The sequence below is a fragment of the Arvicola amphibius genome, chromosome 10 (assembly GCF_903992535.2).
Source record: "Arvicola amphibius chromosome 10, mArvAmp1.2, whole genome shotgun sequence".
Lineage (NCBI taxonomy): Eukaryota > Metazoa > Chordata > Mammalia > Rodentia > Cricetidae > Arvicola > Arvicola amphibius.
In genome coordinates, this window is record NC_052056.1 from 9,835,970 (window position 1) to 9,855,631 (window position 19,662).

The 19,662-nt window shown below is 38.6% G+C and overlaps 1 protein-coding gene across 2 annotated transcripts in view; it reads left to right on the forward strand.

Annotated features, from left to right (window-relative positions):
* Positions 1 to 19,662, forward strand: part of Grik1 (glutamate ionotropic receptor kainate type subunit 1) — a 392,331-nt gene that overhangs the window by 677 nt on the left and 371,992 nt on the right. The window lies entirely within an intron of this gene.

Here is a 19,662-nt window from a genome sequence, read left to right on the forward strand (position 1 = left end):
CAGTGGCCGGCAAGGGCGCAGCGGGTCCGGGCAAGGCGGCGCGCGCTGGCACTGGTGCGGGGACGCGAGCAAGGGGTAGTGGGGACCAGTGCGTACCCAAAGCTCCACAACAAAGTGGGAGTCGCGTCATTGCTTCCCTCCTGGCAGGTGCCAGGCTTTCCCGGAATTTATGGTTGGCGGGTTTTTCAATCTGAGATTCAAAAATCCTGAGCAGATTGCAGGAATCAAGGATCAACTGGGCTGGCTCCGACTCTAGGCATCAGGTTGCCAGCACCTTTTTGACCACTTGAATTGGGCTGGTGGGGGTGGTGTGAGATCTCTTTTCCAGATGCTGAAGTGAGTGTCCATCAGTCTATTAATCCTGATTACACTTAAGAATAGAATCCTTGCTCCATCAGCATCATGAAAATACAGCAGAGAACGTTAGCTCAGAGTCTCCAAGTTTTCATCTCTAATTTGGATTCTTGTGTATGGAGTTTGAGAGTGCAAGGAGCTGGAAAGATGGTCAATAAACACGAAAGTTTCATTTCCCTACCCAATCTTACCCACCTCACCTGCCAGCCACTCAACAGCACCTAATTCCCAGACCAGATGACTTCTTGGGGGAGGTGAGGCTTAGATTTCCAAAGAGATTGAAAAGAGAGTACTGGAACAGTAAAGACGGGATCCTGGGATGTCCCAAGTGAACAGTCAGCAATACCACCAGGAGGGCTTTTGTGGACTCCAGTACCTGCATGCATAGCCCCCACTACCAAAATTAGGTCGGTAGAGATCTGAGCTTTGAGCACAGAGAAACCCCTCAACTTTTCCCTTCAAGCTAATCTGGGTTCTCTCCTTCAATTCTCAGAGAACTTTCTTAGCTCTTCTTCTTGTAAGGGATGGTCTCCGGGAGAGCCATGGGTGAAACGTGGACCGCCGACCGTTCTAGTAGCTTCTCCCACCTCTCATTTAGCAAAAAGAAAAGAAAAAGAAACCCTGGGTTCTAACCCATACTCTTTCTAGGAATTGACTTAGTATGGAGGCAGCTTGCAGAGCGGGTCATGGCGAGGCTCCTAAAGAGTCCATGTCCCTCAGTGCTACAGTAGCACTGATCTTCAACTATAGAACCCTTAGAAAAGCCCAGAGGGAACTGCTTGTTTATTTTCTTTTGTCTCTGAGTGTGACGACCACCCACCCATCCCCCACAAAAGACACTTACTGTGTGAAGGATGTTTTCTTTAGGCACATGAAGTTCAGTTTTTGAGGAAAGGAAAAAATCCAAATGCTAACTTTACACGTTTCTTTGGACTGTGAAGGAAAATATGCATGTATTTGTATCTTGAGAGCCTATGGTGATAGATCTCCAACCATTTTTAAAAGAATCATGATTGATTGTAACTTAAAACAATCCTTGCACAAGATATACTCAGGGTTGGATTTTTGGATGCGATCAACTGTGCTTAGTTTAGTAGTAGGACAATAAAGAGAAAAATACACAATAATGAAAACTGTGTAAGAATTTCCAGTGATTATTAATCAGTGTTTTGCTTTTGTGCTGTACATTTTGAAAATGACCACCCTGTGTTAGAAATGGCTTTGCTGAGTCCTAAACAACCACAATCGACCATGTGAAAGTTGTTTTCAAAATAAAAACAACTAATATCATTCCATGACCTTATGATGCATGCCTCAAAATAATCAAATTTCTTTCTGTTAAATGTGAGATAGAATGCATGAAGCAGCATTGCATGTATTTTTTGTGTTTATAGGCAGCACACATGTTTCCCTTTGACAGCCCTGTGTGATCTGTTGTTGGCCTGGGCATTAACACTCTGTATGTAAGGACCCACACATAGCTTTTAAATGAAAAATTCAGTACTATGGAAAGTATCTTTATTGCAGAGGAAACTTGACTTTTACACTTCTCTCTGTCAGTCAAGCCCAGTGTTGAAGGTAAGATACCAAAGGAGCAGGGATCTAGACAGAACCCTTGTTTGTGAGGACAAATAAAATTGTGTTTGTTTTCTTCTCATGTTCTCGTTTTAACAAACTACCAGGCTCCCAGTCAACCAACAATTGGGAACTTTTGATTTTCAACATGCATATCTGTTCAACAACTTTGAACTATCTTCAAGTAAAGTTCAGAACAAACACTACACACTTACACTGGCCTTTGTACATAGAAAGTAGGCAAACCTTGGTTTGTAGCTTTGCTGGAGTACCTGCTTAAACGTCAGCTACTGAGAAAAGTGTAAATTTAGGATAAAATCACACACACACACACACACACACACACACACACACACACACTGTGTTAGAAGTTGCTGAAATGAATGCATGCCAGACTCTTGCATGTATGTACTGTGAATATGTCTTAGAATACTATTGTATGATCTCATGTAAAACTGAAAAACTCCAAAGGGATCCCATAGAGTGTGGTGCCCTAAATATCACCATTGCGTTGAAGTTTCCCAGCATCTTACAGAGGAGAAACATAAAGTAACTGGGAAGTCTGTGTATTTGCCGCAGTAAATTCAGCCTTTTTGTGTATGCCAGTGTATAGCAGAATGCAGTTGGCCCTCATATACATCTAGTTGACCTGCGAGCCTCACCATTGCAGACACCCTCTAAAGAATCCTAATGTAGTGCACTGTCATTAGTGGGGAAGCATCTTGTGTGAGTAAACATAAGGAAGAAGTGTCATTTATACTAAGAACAGAAATATTTATTTACTAATATGTTTAACCCATCATTTCAGCACACAGTCAAAAACATGTTGGGAAAGGATATGATAAAGGGTGACCAAATTTCCTGAAACATGACCTGGTGGAATGAGTATAGGCTAAGACCCTGCCACAATCATTTGCTGGGTGTGTGTGTCAGTGAGAGTTAGCCAGTCCCAGCAGGCCTTTATAATTGTATTTGAGAAATCAAATTAAAACTAATGGGAGACTCCGAATCCCATTAATGAAATTAATAGAAACCGAACATGAAATAGAATATGAAAGGTCGTTGAGGAGTAGCTGGGAGTCAGTTGTGTTATTGCTGTTGCTTGTTTTCAACTATTCTTATTATTGACATTTTTCTTTATGGTCATGGATTTAAAATTTAATTTGCTCTGTTTTTCTGAAACACTTAGTACTTCCGAGTCTAAGCCCCACACCTGGAACTCTTGGTATTGCCATCTGATCTTTCTACTTCACACAAGATGGTAAAATACCAGGTTTGCAGCTTACAACAAGGAATTGCATTACATATCACGCCACGTAGTTAAACATCTTATATAAAGAAAGAAGTTGGCATATATTTATATAAATATATGGGAATCTATAGGTTGGTATATAATTCTTCAGGTTCCTGCATTATGTTTAAGAGGTTCAGATTATGTTTTGTAGATTGCTTATGTTCCCCAAAGCATCATTTTGGCAAGACCTTAACATGACTACCCTCAAGTTTCAGCTTGGGTTTGTGTTGTCTGTGCTTTTGCTTCAGTGAAGTTGTGAATAAAATACCAGAAGTTTAAAATTATCCTTAAAATTATCCATCAAATGATGGAGACAAATAAAAAACATTTGTCTCTATTTAAGCTCTTGATTCTTCTTTTGAGTTGATATTCTTTATTCAACACACATCCAGTGAATTGTTCGCTGCGATTACACTCAGAATTCCTGATGCAATAGATACAACAGTTAGCAAAAGGATGAACTCACATATCCCTAGAAGCCATAATTGTGATAATTTAAAAAATTCTTACTATTTAAATTTTTATTGAACTCGTATTATTTTTTGAATACTATTTTAGAGAATTTTTAGTTTATATACTGCCACTGATTTACTTTATTTTGTAGACAAGAAGAATCACATCAAGGCCCACAAATGCATGGAGTGGATGTAGTTATGTTGCTAAAGCTAGAAAGGGAGGTTAGAGGAGAGTTGGTCCTGTATTAAAAGATCCATTTGTCTTGGACAGATTCACACTTGGAGAGAGACTGGACATGGGGAAGCATGTTGACCCTCACACTAAGTTGCAATCTGCAGATAGCCCTCTAAAGGGTTGTGAAGGTCTGTGCCATCTTAAAAAACAATAGAGTTCACAACTGGGGATAACACACTCCCGACATCAGCAGATCATTTGCCTTACAATTTTTCTGTGTATCATTTGCTTTTAAGGTCAATATTGATTTTGTAAGCCTGATGTTTATACCATATACCTCTCAACATTGGTTTCTGTAGTTTGTGATCTGATTTTCATTGAGAAAAATTGTGATTTGGTGACTTTGACTGAATTATACTGTTACATGTTAGAAATGTGGGTATAGGAAGCTATGTTTTCTGGCATTTATTTTTAAGTATCTTGCATTCAACTTTGGTGTACTGTGTATGGATCCGCATATGCTCTTACACATATGTGTAAGTAGTGCTGCAATCAATCAGATGTAGGAGAAGCAGACGGTTCCTTTCAGTTGTTTGGAAATGACTGACAATAAATATGGCTATATTTGATGCTGTATATTTGATGCTGTTAGCAGCAAGGAAGCAAGCTCCCTTTGTAAAACATTCATCAAATGTAATCAGGTTGGGGAGGAAAATGGACATGTATACAAGAAAACATTGTTTTAGCTTGCTGCATAGTGCATCGAAGTAGTTTTGAAAGAGAGCATTGGAAGCAGTGGTAGCATTCCCATAGACTTCCTCAATTTCCACTTGTTTAATATCATATAATAAAAATAATATTATCCATGTCCTGAAAATTTATATATTATATATTTGGATTAGAAGACAGAGTGATGAAGAAATCCAAGTAGGAGAGTCATGTATCTGACTGCCACTTTAACACAGACCTAACATCAGAAGCTCAATTATAGACATGTGGGTTTGATTTGAAGGTGAATTGTGGTAAAGTACATATGACATAGAACTCAATGAAGACAATCCTCACTTTCTCTGTTACGGGGTAGGACAGAAGGTCTGTGTTCTAGAATGGTCTCTTTCTTTGACCTAGTGTGTGAAATTACCCTTGCTTAAGGAAATCATAAAGTGAATTTGTATAGTACAAATACATTGAAATCTTTAGGGGAAAATCCCCACAAAATCCCTTTTCTTGTTCAAACCTGAATCAGCCCCATTTTTCTGTGGTATATGGTCCTTAATGTACCACAGGTATCAACGTTCAACTAAACTCATGAGTCAAGACGTGGTAGAAGAAACAACACTGACCAAAGGAATAAAAACAAAACCCTGAAATTTCAACACGCTTAAAACTCACAGGGCCTAAGCCCTGCTAATCCTGCTGCCTTTTTGTGTGATACATTTTTATAAAGGTTCTAAAGGAAGTTTAGAGACTAATGTTCATTGTGACTTATGGCTAAGACACATATCTTGATTTTTAAATTATACTTGTACTTACTGGAGTAGGATATGAACATAGCATTCTGAGAATGTGGAGACCAGAGACCAACTTACATTTCTCCTTCCACCATATGGGTTCCAGAGATCAAACTCAGGACATTTTATTTCATAGAAATCTGATAAATGTTACTAATTTGGAGAATGAAATATCGTTAGAACTTACTATTTTCATTTAACAGTACAAAAACAAATGGATAAAAGTAAATTATTTAATATACTGAACAAATTCAAGACTAGTCCATGTTAAGGTAGAACATTCATTTTATTTAATGGCTCATTAAAACACAATCTATACAGGCTTATTATTTATACACATGGAGTTCCTAGCTCTGTCAACCAAGAAGGCTTGAAACAATGGCATCTCAGGAGCTCTCTATGAAACTAACACTCAGGACTCCTCCCAGCAGGGAATGGTAACTGGTGATGAAAATCAGCACACTGCCGCTCAAATACCTCCCAGTAACGGGGTGAGATGGTGTTTTCCCAAGTCCCACTGATGCTCTGTTAAAAGAACAGGAAAGCCAACTGGCTGGTCTCTGGCGCATCTGCACGAGTGTGGGAAACAGGAATAAGGAAATGGGGGAAAGTGTCAAGTAGACAAATGATAAGGGTTCGTTGTAGCCAACGGTAAAGACTTGATCATGTTTACACTCGATGTGGTATGACACAAAAGGAAAGTTGACTGCCTGGTCTTTTTTCTCCAAGCCAATCATGATAAAACAGCAAGTAAACTCCAGTAGAAGGTCTTCCTTCTAATAGATAATACTCATCAGGAGTGCCGGGGTTATAGAACATAGAACACAGTCAGGTTGCAGAGAAGCTAAGGACACACAGTAAGAAAACATGCGAAGTGGCATCTACCTGAGATCCCAGAGCAGAAAATGATGTGAGGAAAAATCTACTCTAAGTACTTAAAAAAAAAACAAACACTTCTTAAAAATAATATATTGATAGTGCCTCCTTGATTTTGACAAATATGCGGTAGTAGTTTGTAATGTAAATAACAGTAGACACTGAGTGGTATATATGAACTATTTTCTCAATGCCTCAGTGAATTAAAACCTATTAAGAAGTAAAACGCATTAAAAACTGAAAATCTCAAAACTTATATAAAAGATTCTGCTTTTTGCCTCCTATAAGATCTATAAGTAAATGTATTAAGAGAAATAGAAAAAAATATTATGTTCTATATAGTGAGTTTTCCAAGAACTTCACTAAAACAAAAACAACAGCATTCAACGTTAGAGAACCATTAAGAAAATAAACTTTGTATAAAACTGCTCTAGACAGAAATATCTATTTATCTTCCTTAGAAATCTGCAAGGATATTCTTGATATGGAAAATCAGACATTAACTGCTTCCACCCATTAACTTCTTGGCTTTCGACTGTTATATAGTTTTTTATACTTAATTAAATGTAATTTAACTATGGTTCAAGCATTGCAACATACTCTGTTAAAGACTTAAGTGCTGATGTCCTTGAATGGAAACTTACAGAAATCTGTTTGCAAGAATTCCTTTTTTAGCAAAATAGCTTAAATATGCCTTTAGAATCAATACTCAATTCCCAGAGCCGGTAAAGAACTTCATAATTCATATTGGAAAAGGATGGTGAAAAAAATCAGGGTTGTTTTTTTTTTTTTTTTTGTGAAAACTCAATTGCAACTTTTAAGGTTCATTTTTCTTACTCTATTTTATTGTACTGAGTGTAATATGTGTAGATATATGCATAGGGGTGTGTGTCTGTGTGTCTGTGTGTATGTGTGTGGTGTCTGTGTGTATGTATGTGTATGCGTGTGTGTATATATGTGTGTATATGGTGTGTGTGTGTGTGGTGTTTGTGCATGTGTGTATGTATGTGTGTATATGTGCATATGTGTGTATGTGTGTGCGTGTGTGCATATATGTATTTATGTGTGTGTGCATGTGTGTATGCCTCTGTGTGTGTGTTGTGTGTTTGTGTAGGCCAGAAATAAACTATACTAGGTATTATTACTCAGGTGTCAGTCACCTGTTTTGTTGTTGTGTGTGTTTGGTTTTTGAAATGGTCTCTAGTTGAAAGTTGTCTATCCAGTAAGCAATGAAAATCCAGCCGTCTCAGCCTCCCCAGGCTTAGAATTATAAGTATGGGCTATCATACTTGGCAAATGTGTGTGTGTGTGTGTGTGTGTGTGTGTGTGTGTGTGTGTGCGTGTGTGTGTGTACTGAATGTGGGCCTCCAAACAATCTAGGAAGCATTTTTCCAACTGATCTCTTTACTGAGGCCTTTTTTTAATTTCAATTTTCCAAATGATTTTATTACATATTTTGTCAGTCTTTAAACACAAGTTGCATTCTGATGACCCTGCTATGCTTAGATTGTAAAAGGCGTGACCAATGTACCAGTCAGGAGAGGCATCTCTGAAATTTAAAGGCAGCATTTACCTTTTGAATCCTGGGCAGTGTGTTCTTTTTTTTTTTTTTTTCTTACAATAGATGTGAAACCTAAAGCTGCTTCTATGCAAGCTCACTGCACTGTCAGGACCACTCATAAACCCATTGTAAGTGTTCAGCTGGAAAGAGTGGTCAAGAAAATAATCATACATACTTAAGTGATGAAAAAAGCCACTAAATATAATCTCTACAATGAAATCCGTTCATTAGAATAGAAAACACACTCATAAAACAGAGCAGACGAGAGCATATGACTTCACATTTGCTGGTATACTCATTGTTCTTCTTAAAATGATGCCTCTTATTTTTTGAGATTCTAACATAATTACATCACTTCCCTTCTTTTACTCCTTCCAAACCCTCCCTTATACTCCTTCACTCTTTCAAATTCACTCTCTCGTTTGTTTCATTTATATGTGTATATGCATATCATGTATCTGTGTAAACATGCATAATCCTACGTGTATAAGTGCAACCTGCTCAGTCTGTATTGTGTATATTTTGGGGACTGATTCCTTGGTAATGAATAATCTGTTGGTGTGTTCTTCCCTGGAGAAGACCACATCTACTCTTCTCAGTCCTTAGCTGCCTTTAGTTCCTTGTACTTATAGATAAGAACTTATAGTGAGTGCAAACAGAAGAAACCTGTTCATTTTGTCAAGGCTGTGGATTGGGGATAGTTCTTTCATTTTGATTCCTATCATTACTCTTGTCCAGCTTAAACATGACTGGATAAAGCAGCCATTCTTAAGATTCTAGGTGATTGAAGCAGTCGTTTGCAGGCAGATAGGCATGGTGAAAAGAGTTCTTCCAGCTTTAGGGATCCCTTGTTTGCTTTTGTCACAATATCTTTGAGTAAAGACACTCTCCTGTCCATCAGAATATAGGTGGTAGTGAACAGGCACACCAGTGCACCAGCTGATCTTGCCCAGATTGGCATTTAGTGCCTTTGGAGTTCTCTAAGGGAGAAGCACCTCTCCAAGTCATCCATGAGTACGTCTTCCCCCATTTTGATTCCCATTTTGGTGTTGACATCTTGCTTCTCTTCCCACATTCTAGACTGGGCATCAGAGTGTCTCACCTTAGAAGCACACCTTGTGTTCCATCTCTCTCCATTCTTGACTATAATTTTCCAGTGGGAATAAGAGGCAAGGAGCTGGATTTTCCTATGATCACATGTTTACCTCATATCTGAGTGTGATGTGAAGCAAAACTTCCACGATTACATCAACGAAAGAAGTTTAAATTATAGCTGACATTTTGAAGAAAGAACCAAGGTGATTAAAACTACCATCTCTATCCCTCTGTCTCTCTCTCTCCTTTCCCTTTATATATTTATAAAATTGATAGAAATACTACGTAAGATATACACAGTCATGTATATGATTATTTGCTGCACAATATTTAAAATGCAACAAAAATGCAATGCATGCAACCAGTATCAGATGTATTAATTACATGCATTATTACATTGTATAATGCTATCTTTGCATTGCAAGACATATATATATATATATATATATATATATATATATATATATATATGTAAACATAAACACAGTTGGATTTATATTAATACCCGGTTGCGTTTTTTCCTCTATGCCTTTAATGTTTTACCTGGTTAAAACAAAAGTATGAAACTGTAATTGCATTGAATAGTTGGGAGGAGGCAAAATAAGCTCCTTTGCTGCGACTGGTGCTGGGAGACAGACAAAGGAAGAGTGGCGAGACCTGGAGGCATGGAAATGGTTGCTAACTCGGGGTCACTGTATCTCTTACATTTCATCAGGCTGCACTTGCATTTGAGATTCTTGTGGCCATGAGAATATCTCTCAGGTCATACTGAACAGAGGAGACATGGCAGCATTTTTAATACCACTGAGATAGAGTGATGGCTTTTGCTGCCTTCGTGGAATGTTTGTCATAAAATGCACAAGACTAACTTATGAGGAAAACATTTTAAGGAAAAAAAACCATTTAATAGAAAATACAATAAAAATGTCTTAGATTATCATTTATTGCCACATATACTCTTATCCTCTTCTTGGTGTCACAAGTATTTAGGAAAAAGAAATAGGATACAGAATTTCTCTTGAATAGCTACAGAAATCATATAAGATTTTTTTAGAAACAAAATGTTCTCTATAATATACAAACAAATTTATGCAAAACTTTTAAATACATTAAAAGTAACAATATTAATCAGGAGTCTCCAAAAATTTTGAAGTACCATTTTGTCACTGGACAAGGAAACTAAGGCTGCCTGCAGTGACTGAGATCCCAGCAGCGAAGCCTTAGTCTTAGAAACCTCCTTCCTGCGATTTTCTTAACAGCTTCATTTCCCTGATACAACTTAGTCTGGAAAGGGAAAAAGTTTACATGGAAATGAATGTAAAATAATTGGCAAACGCACTACAAGAAAGTTTCAGAATCCAAATATCACAATACCAACCAACATGGTTTGTAAAATCCGGCAGTCCCTAAAATGTAAAATCAGAATGAGTTGTAATGAAAGGAACTGTGGAAGGTGTCTTAATGCGTCATCTTGTCAGGGATCATGAATTCAGAGACAAATCTAGGGACGTGCTATCACTCACAGGAGATGTCAATGGAAGAGTTCCCATAGGACTGTGTTGACCTACACAGGTCTATGTTAGTTGCTTTTCTCATGGCTGTGACAAAGCATTAGACAGATGCAGCTTAGGGAAGAAAGGGCTTATTTTGGCTCAGTGTGAGGTCTAGTCCATCACAGTAGGAGAGACTTGGCATCAGGAGCTTAAGGCTCTGCTCACCTGGCTCTCATCATCAAGAAGCAGAAAGGACTAAATTATTCTGCTCAGCTGGCTTTCTTCTCTTCGTTTGTCTGACCTCCAATCCATTAATATTGCCACCAACAGTTAGAGTGATCTTCTCACTCAAGTAACCCAATATAGGCAGAAACTTCCTTATAAGTCTGCCCAGACATTTATCTCTGAGAGTATTCTAGACTCAATCAAGTTGAAAAATCAATATTAACCATTACAGTACTTACATTTCTTGAATCTTATATTATATAGTCATTTCTGATCAACTTGGCTTGTGGATAATCAAAAGTAAAGAGCTATCTTCATATTCAAAATAACATGGTGAATACTAACAGGTATAAATGAATGTGATGCAGGATACCAGTTTAGAATGCTTACCTTCATACCACAATTTTCTATTTTGTATGCATATCACGAAACCATTTCTGTGCCTGGTGCCCCTAGAGGCCAGAAAAGTGTGTTGGATACACTGGAACTGGAGTGACAAGTGGTTATGTGCCACCATGTGAGTATGAGGAATCAAACTCCAAACCTGGTCCTCTGGGAGAGCAGTCAGTGACTTAGCTCCTGAGTCATCTCCCCAGACTCTTGTCAAAGTATTTGTATTATTCTAACTTCATTGGAACAATTCAAGCAAGCGTTCTCAGCTGCACAGGCTAAGCGCATGTGTGCACAGAGAATTATGTCTAAAGAATATCATATATCACTCACTTCATAAGAAATTTCATGACTATGATGTCAGAAAGTAAGCCTGATGTGCAGTGTGGAATTCTGGTAATCATATCTCTACCCTATAGCTGGCATGAAGAAGGCAGGGGAGTACCCCTGAATAATATGGTCCTGATGGAAGACCAAGAGTGTTAAGCCGTTTTTGGAAAACCTGCAAAAGCAAGCTGGCTACAGTGTTCTTGCAGTATGCACTGTCCTTTGTTTTGTATGAGGTGATCCTTCAAATAGACTTTAGGGTTTTTAGTAGCTTTTGACCTTTCCTCTTCCCTTCTGAGGCTGAGGATTTAATTTGTTTCTGCCCTCTCTCCATCCTTTTGTATTCACTTATTCATTCTTGTATTTATAGCTACTCTTGTTCTAAAAATATTTCAGAGGTTTGCAGAAGTCAGGCACATATGTTACGATCTGATACCATGCACTAACGATGCAAACACAAGTGTAAAACAAGACGAAAGCAGAGGAGATTCCCTGAAAAAAATAATAAAGCAGCCAAAAAGGAACCAGAAAAATGTGTCTTCGCTTTCAAGTAACTAAAGGAAGATGAAAACACAAGTAAAACCACAGAGCTGAGGGTGTTTTGTTGGTAGAAAAATTATGGAATTTTCAGGCTGAAACCTATGAGAGAAACTCAGCCTATAGTCAAGATGAAGGAAGGCATGATACTGGATATAATAACCCGTGGTAAATTACTGACTTGTGTCACACATTTGCTTTTTATGAAGTGCTAAACGCAACCTTACGGCAAGACACCAAATGATACTTCCCTAGGTAATCATTTCTCCGAGGAGTCAGAATGCTTCCCTAGGGCCTGCAGGTGTGGCACAAGGGTGGTCTGTACGCCTAGCACGTATGATGCCCAGAATTTGATTCCCAGGACTGAAGGGCCTGCAGGTGTGGCACATGGGTGGTCTGTACGCCTGGCACATGGGTGGTCTGTACGCCTAGCACATATGATGCCCAGAATTTGATTCCCAGGACTGAAGGGAGCGGCACTTCTCCAAAACATCTCACTGTAGATTTTCATGTGTCTTGGTTTGCTCTGATAACCCACCAGGAGAGCCAGACGATGGCAGGGCATCACACCCTTTGGGTGGTCAGCACAAAGTCAAAGGAAGGGGATAGTGATGGAGAGAGCATCACAAGGTCGTGGGTGAACATCAGATGGCAACGATCAGTGTTTTCTGGGAGACTGAGAAAGCCAATGAAGTACATCTGTGCTCAGATCACCTGACATTTACATAAATGAAATACAGGGATGCAGGGTCAACGTTTCATTCAGAATATACTTGTAAGTTCATATTCAGTGCACAAATGGGTGATAGGCATTCATTTATGCTGGAAAACAGTTATCAACATTGTCAAGGTGGATGAGAGCCATTATAAGAAAGAAAACCGGGAAGATGGGAGCATAAAGTTTTCTGAGATGCGAAAATTAAATAAGGAGTGTTTCAAGGATGTGCAAAAGCAAGTCAGGACCCGTGTCAGCTGCTGGAGCACGTGCTGACTGACAGCTTAGTCCTCACCATTGACCACGATGAGATTAGGGATTGGAGCAGCCCGTCTTACAGCAATCTTACAATAAAGCTCGCCATAATTGTGGACTAATTCTTCCCCATTCATACAGACATACACACACACACACACACACACACACACGCACGCACACACACACACGCGTGCAAAGGATGTATCCAGCTTGGAGAGTAATTTCCTTCTTTGTAGTCTCTTGTTTTGCTTTGATACTGTATGTACTTCCTTCTCTGTATGCCTGTGTTTATTAGAAATTAATTTGCATATTCTCCTTGGCAATTAAACTAACTCTTTCTTTATCCCCTCTGAACCTTTCTGATGCTCCTCTGTATTCCTAATCATTTCCTCCTAGAAAAGCCTCTTTTATCTAACAGGGCTATTGATTTTATAGGGCTGAGGAGGAATAACTTTAAATGTTGTTGGCTGGTCTGTGTCCTGAATGCCAAGTTTGTCCATGTTTCTTTATATTCCATACTCTGGAGGACTACAATGTGTTTAAAATTCCAAAGCCAGCAAACAAAACCTGGAGCAGAATTTGTGAGATTCCTATGTTGATCCTGGACCAAAAATAAGTAAAAAAAAAATAATAATAATAATAAATAAGAAGGAAAATAAAAAACCCTAAGTTTTCTAGAATTTTCTGATATTTTGCCAAAATAGTAAAGGAATGCTAATTAAACCTCCACAATGTAGTTCACCTTCAAACCCACGCCTCTACACTTGAACAGGAGACAAAACGCAATTTGATATGTAAAGACCACTGTCACATCTGTAAAATGCCTCAGCGAGCTGCAAATCGAGTGATGGCTCCCTTCTCTTATGTTTATCTTGCAATTTTCCTCCAATGTTTATCCAGTTTCTTCCCTTGAATACATTATCACAAATTTAAGACATAAAAATTATGCACAAGTAGAACTTATTCACTATAGCTGACTAGGAAATCTTAAAACTGGCTTTTCCAGATGAAATGCAATAATATGAAGTGGGGGGGGGGAGACTAGAAAAGATATTCAAGGCCTTTCAAAGGGGGAAAGCAATATTATAAAGCGGTTAACAATCAGCAAATCAGCATTTTATTTCTGAATCTATCAAGAGTGTAATGTACATGGGGTCAAAGAGAATAGTCAAATTCTCTGTGCAAAAGCTCATTCACATAAATGTCAATATGCCCACATGATACAGAATCATGTAGGTCTATTTATCAAATCTTTTCAGGGTAAGTAAGTGTGGTGATCCCTGGGACTAGAGAGATGACTCAGTCAAAAGCCTGCCACAAAGTCACAAGGACCTGAGTTTGGATCCCAAATCAAAAGTTAGGCATGCTGAACTGTGTCTTGTACTCATAGGGCTTGGGAAATATGCTCCCATATTTCCCAGAGGATCATTGAGGCTCCCTGTCCAGCTGGTCTAGACAGTTGGGGATGTCTGGGTTCAGTGAGAGCCTGTGCCACACAATAAGGTAGACATCAGACTCGATCAGGAATGCTCATGGACACTGAGGGTGGTATGCATGGCCGCCAACATAGTACTGTCCTCTAAATTTATCTCTCTTTATATGTTAGTGCAGCAGTCATTCCTCACCAGGCAAGCATCCTGGTGCAGTAATAGATGGTTAATGCAGAAACCTGCAACTGGCCAAAGTGTCAATGGGGTGTTCGTCCACAAATGCGTCATTTGTAGAATACCACCCACAAGGCTCAGGCAGAGGAGGGGGAAGGATTATAATAGTCAGAGGTTGCTGTGGACCAGAGCAAAGCAGCATCTTCTGTGCATGACAGGAGAGCTATGTTCATGAACTCACGGCAGCTGTGCTTGCCTGCCCAGGACCAGTCTAGTGGTGGGAACCAGTCCATTAGCTCCACCACTAAATGAGGAGCTATGGAGAGTGGAGGATTTCTGAGAAAGGGTAAGTCTGTTTTCTTTAGTGGTGTATCTCCTGACAATACCACAATGATAGTTGGATAAACCCACACCCAGGAATATATGAACAACAGACATTGGAGTCACGGGATTACTTTAAAAAAAAATAAGGTTACAAAGATGGGAAGGGTTAGGGAGGAAGAAACCGATCTAGTGGACAGTAAAGGGAGAAGCAGGGGTGAATATGATCCAATACATTGCAATACTAAAAAAATTAATCAAAATCATTTTTAATAATAAGATAGCAAACTGTAAAGAAGACACTGACATTGACTTCTGCCCCCAACTTAAACCCCCCACACACACAACACACACACAGAGTAATCACTTTCTGGGTATCACAGAGCTGTAAAAAAATTCTTGCTCCATGTGTCACACTAATATTTAAGGTACTTCTAAGGTTAAGAGATACATCATAATTATCACTTCACATGATCCCCAAGGCTCCTCAAGGTAACCAAATGGTCTCAGATCTATACACATGGGAACTGCATTTCAAAAATTAGCAGGCAATTAACAGGAAAGACAGTCAGTATAAACTTCTGTCCCTTTGAAACTAAAATGATTTTTCCATTTATCTTTGAAGACCAGTCTAAATAAACACAAATAAATAGTTAAAAGGAATGGAAAGAGGTATCAAGTCTACCTGGGCAAGCATACTCCTACCACACATAATCCTTGCCTCAGGGTTTCTTTTGTGACTTTTCCACCACCTATCAACATTGTTAAATATGTAACCGCTTCTGTACAATGCACAGCTTTATGTAGGGTAGACTGTTAACACCGTGAATAACAGAACAACACATATAACTAGTAAGACAATTATAAAATCATTATTACTCCACGGGATAAATACTTTTTTTCTACAGTGCTGGACCTGTGTTGAAGAAACAAGCAAATGTTTAGTCAAATTATTTTGAAAATTTGAGTGTGCTAAGGATTTTAGTGTTTCACCTTAAAATTCAAATATTAATTGTTTGGCATATATCACATGCTTTACATATTATTTATCATATATTCATGATTCTTTCAAAGTGGTAGTTAATTATTTGCAGTATATCCGTTCAACTGCTGTATAAATGGAGGAAAGGTTTCCTGTATAGAATCAAATAAATGGAAAGTGAACTTATATCTAGGGAGGCAAAACTATTTTATGAATATGTTTTTCAATTTAATTGCCTGCATAGCCTACATATTTGACTAATTTTCTACTCTGTCTTTGATCTACTTCTAGTCACAGAACAGAAATATTATCCAGAATTATTTGAATATGCCTTCAAACAAAAAGCTAAAACTGACTTATCCACAAAATCAATGCTAGCCCAACTTCAGGTATTGAGTGTCTTATATCTAATGGGGGATGAGTATGTTGTGAGCAGCAGTTATCAAATTAAAATTCTCAATTTACTGCAACCAGATTTCTTTTAGAACCTTGCCTAATTTTAATTTTCATGCTTCCAGTGTACATTATTTTGCATACCCATGTTAAAGTGAGCTATGTGCTGAGAAATAAAGCCAGATTCAAAAAACTTAATTAAAAGTGTAAGGAACATGAACGGACATTTAGATATTATAAGTCTGACCTATGCTGGCCTATTACATATTGATTTATAAAGACTCAATTTCTACTTAAGCACCCCTCAGGGAATGATTACAGAATAAGATATTTGCAAAACTGTAAAATAAAGCCATTAAGAGTGACAGCAGTTTGAATTAGTCATGTTCTCAGTGGGCTGTGCCATGAAGATTAACAGGCCAACCTTTCCTTCCCACTGCAAAGCAGATTAGAAAAGCTTTGCACTCACGTTTCGGGAGCACCTGATTTGTGAAAAACACAGTAATTCAAATCTTTCCCTAAAACAGTGCTGTCCAGCCACAAGCAACATTCCTCTTCTTCGGAAGTCACTTGCAAATGTTTGGAGACATTTCTGTTTGCTTCGGTTTGGGGAAGGGAGAGCTGCTATGGCCAAGGATGCTGCTGACACCCCACAAACCAAAGGGCCATGATTCCCCAGCAAAGAACTAACCTTCACAAAGTGTTAAATGGTACTAAAGTTGAACTTAAGTATAAAAAATTATTAGTACACAGCTAACAAACTTTTAACATATATTGCTTGTAAGGCTTCTTTTTCAGTGAAAAAAATTAAACACATATTTTCCTATGTATAGTGAGAAGCAAGATACTGGATATGCTCAACCTCAGCTCAAGGATGTGACTTTGACAGCACTGTCCACGGTTAGCTTCTGTGGTACTTCTTCAGAGAATGTTGCATGGTACTGAGTCATTCTGCCACTTAACAAAACTACAACCTTTTTGAAATCTTTGACTTATACATCACAGGTATCTACCTGTCCTCATGGAGTTTGCAGTGCAAGAATTTCAGATACATATGAATGTGACTGTCACAATCAAATTAGTGACTATGCCCTCGAGAAGTTTACAATGCAATAATTTCATAATGTGTATGAATTTGACTCACATATATAATGAGACTTTTGTAAAGTGTGAGCAATATTATGAATGATAGTGTTACTTTAGTCAAAGACTGCAAAAGTTTCAGAACACCACAGACACTCTCTTGGTGTCAGAATGACTCCATGTGATCTATAGGAGAAGCACAGACTTACTAGGGAAGAATAAGGGAGAGCTCAAACAGGACATGTGTCTCCTGAAGGAGGGACAAGTTTTTGTCTTCACAGACTGTTTGGATCTTGGCTCAAATACCTTTTGTTTGAGGGTGTCTGTGCACATCAGCCTCCAATCAACTGTGACCATTTCTGAATAGTGCGAAGAATTGAAGCCAGTCCTTTGATCAAAATTCCCATTCTATTTAACCAATGGTGATGTTCCCTAGGAATTAAAATTTAATCTCTCTCTTTGAAGAAGTGGGGGAAAGAAATAAAATGTTCTTTTTTAAACTATTTAAAAAAGAAAACAAACTATGTTTTTGCATTATACACACCAACCCAAGTTCCCAGTCCCCCTCCTCCTCCCATTCCCTCCACATATCCACCCCAAACCACCCCTATCTACTCTTCAGAGAGGGTAAGGCAAATTGCTTTGGGGAAGGTCCAAGGCCCTCCCTACTATATATAAGCTAAGCAAGGTATACATCCACAGAGAATAGGTTCCCCAAAAGCCAGTACAAGCAGTAGGGATAAATCCTGGTGCCAATGTCAGTGGTCCCTCAGTCTGCCCCAGCCATGCAACTGTCACCCACATTCAGAGAACCTTCTTCCAGCAACTGACAGAAACAGAGGTAGAATGTTCTTATTATCCCATGAGTAACTATGGACAAAGAGAGCAAGGTAGATATTTCCTGGAAAAGAAAAATCAAAGAAAAAGATTTCTCTTTACTTAAATCTCTGTTGATTGTTATTCTGTTGTACTTCTGGTCTTGTCTCTCTTCTTGACCCCCTCCTATGATCAAAGAACACTTGAATTAAAGGTCCAAGAAGTTTTCACAACTTGACGATTTTTTTCTAATTAAGAACACCGAGACACTGGGGAATCCTCATTCATTCAAACATCTTGTGAAAATTAGTGCTGTCCTGTAGTGCTGACCCTGTTGAAATGCAACTGAGAGTGTCAAACACAATGTAAGCTTAGACCATTGCATGCTTTGTAAGAACAAAAGACATTTTTAAAGTATGACTTACAGAGAATGCCCAGCAGTAAGCGTAGTCCATGTTGATAAACAGACAGCAAGTGGTGTGTTCTTGCAAATTCACTGGTCATTTGGAGAATGTTGCTTTTCTTTGGTGAAAACTATTGAAAAAAGGAAGGACCAGAACATGTTTTCAGCTTTCCCAAACTTAAGAACAAACTCATCCGGACATTCTTACACATACTTATGTACCTCCTTGAGATTCACCTGTACTCTCAATCCTAATGTTACTCTTCTTGTAAGGGGCCTGGGTGCATCTTGTGTGTGTAGAGATGCTAATCCTGACATCATTAGTGCCATATTTCCTTTAACAAGAGACCTGTTCTCAGAGGGATAATCTCTGTTCCTGCTGTCCACACCCATCATCCTTTAACCTCTTTTGGACATAGGAATTCAGTCAAAATTTTCCCTTGCTTTCATTTCACAAAATTCACATTTTGATTAAAAAGAATACCACCAGACTAGAAACTAATAACAGAGCTACTGTAATCTTTTATTTTCTTCCTGCTGAGTTCTTCCTGTGGTGGGGACTTTTGAGTTCCTTACTGCTTTCTTTTCTTGCTCCTTCAGACATTACAGACAGTCTGATAGTTCATAGGTCTTTTTTTCATTTATTTGTTGGTTTTTTGATTTTTATTGAGCTCTAAATTTTTTTCTCTGCTCCCCTTCTTGCCTCTCCCCTCCCTTTCAACCCTCTCCCAAGGTCCCCATGCTCCCAATTTACTCAGGAGATCTTATCTTTTTTTTTACTTGCTAAGTCTGAGTTAGCTTCTGCTTAGCCTATCACACACATACAAAGACCACTGGACTTTTTCTGAGTACAGGTATGAGACTTTCTGTGTGTGAGAGTGTGTTTATGAATATGTGTATGAGTGAGTGAGGGTGTGTGGCTGAATGCATGTGTAAAATATGTGTGAAGGAGTGTGTAAGTATGAGTGTGTATGTGAGTATTATGAGTAAATGTGTGTGTGTGTGTGTGTGCACTGCACTGTCTGGAAATCAAAGGACAGCTTGCTAGAGTGTATCATAGCTTTCAACCATGTGAGTTGAGGGGATAAAATTCAGGTTGTCAAGCTTGGATAAAGCAGTCCTATTTACTAAGCCATCTCCAGTTCCTCCAAATACTCTATTCACCTCCAGCGAGTGCATCATCTGCCTCTGGGTTAAAAAGTCTCTTGATGGGACAATA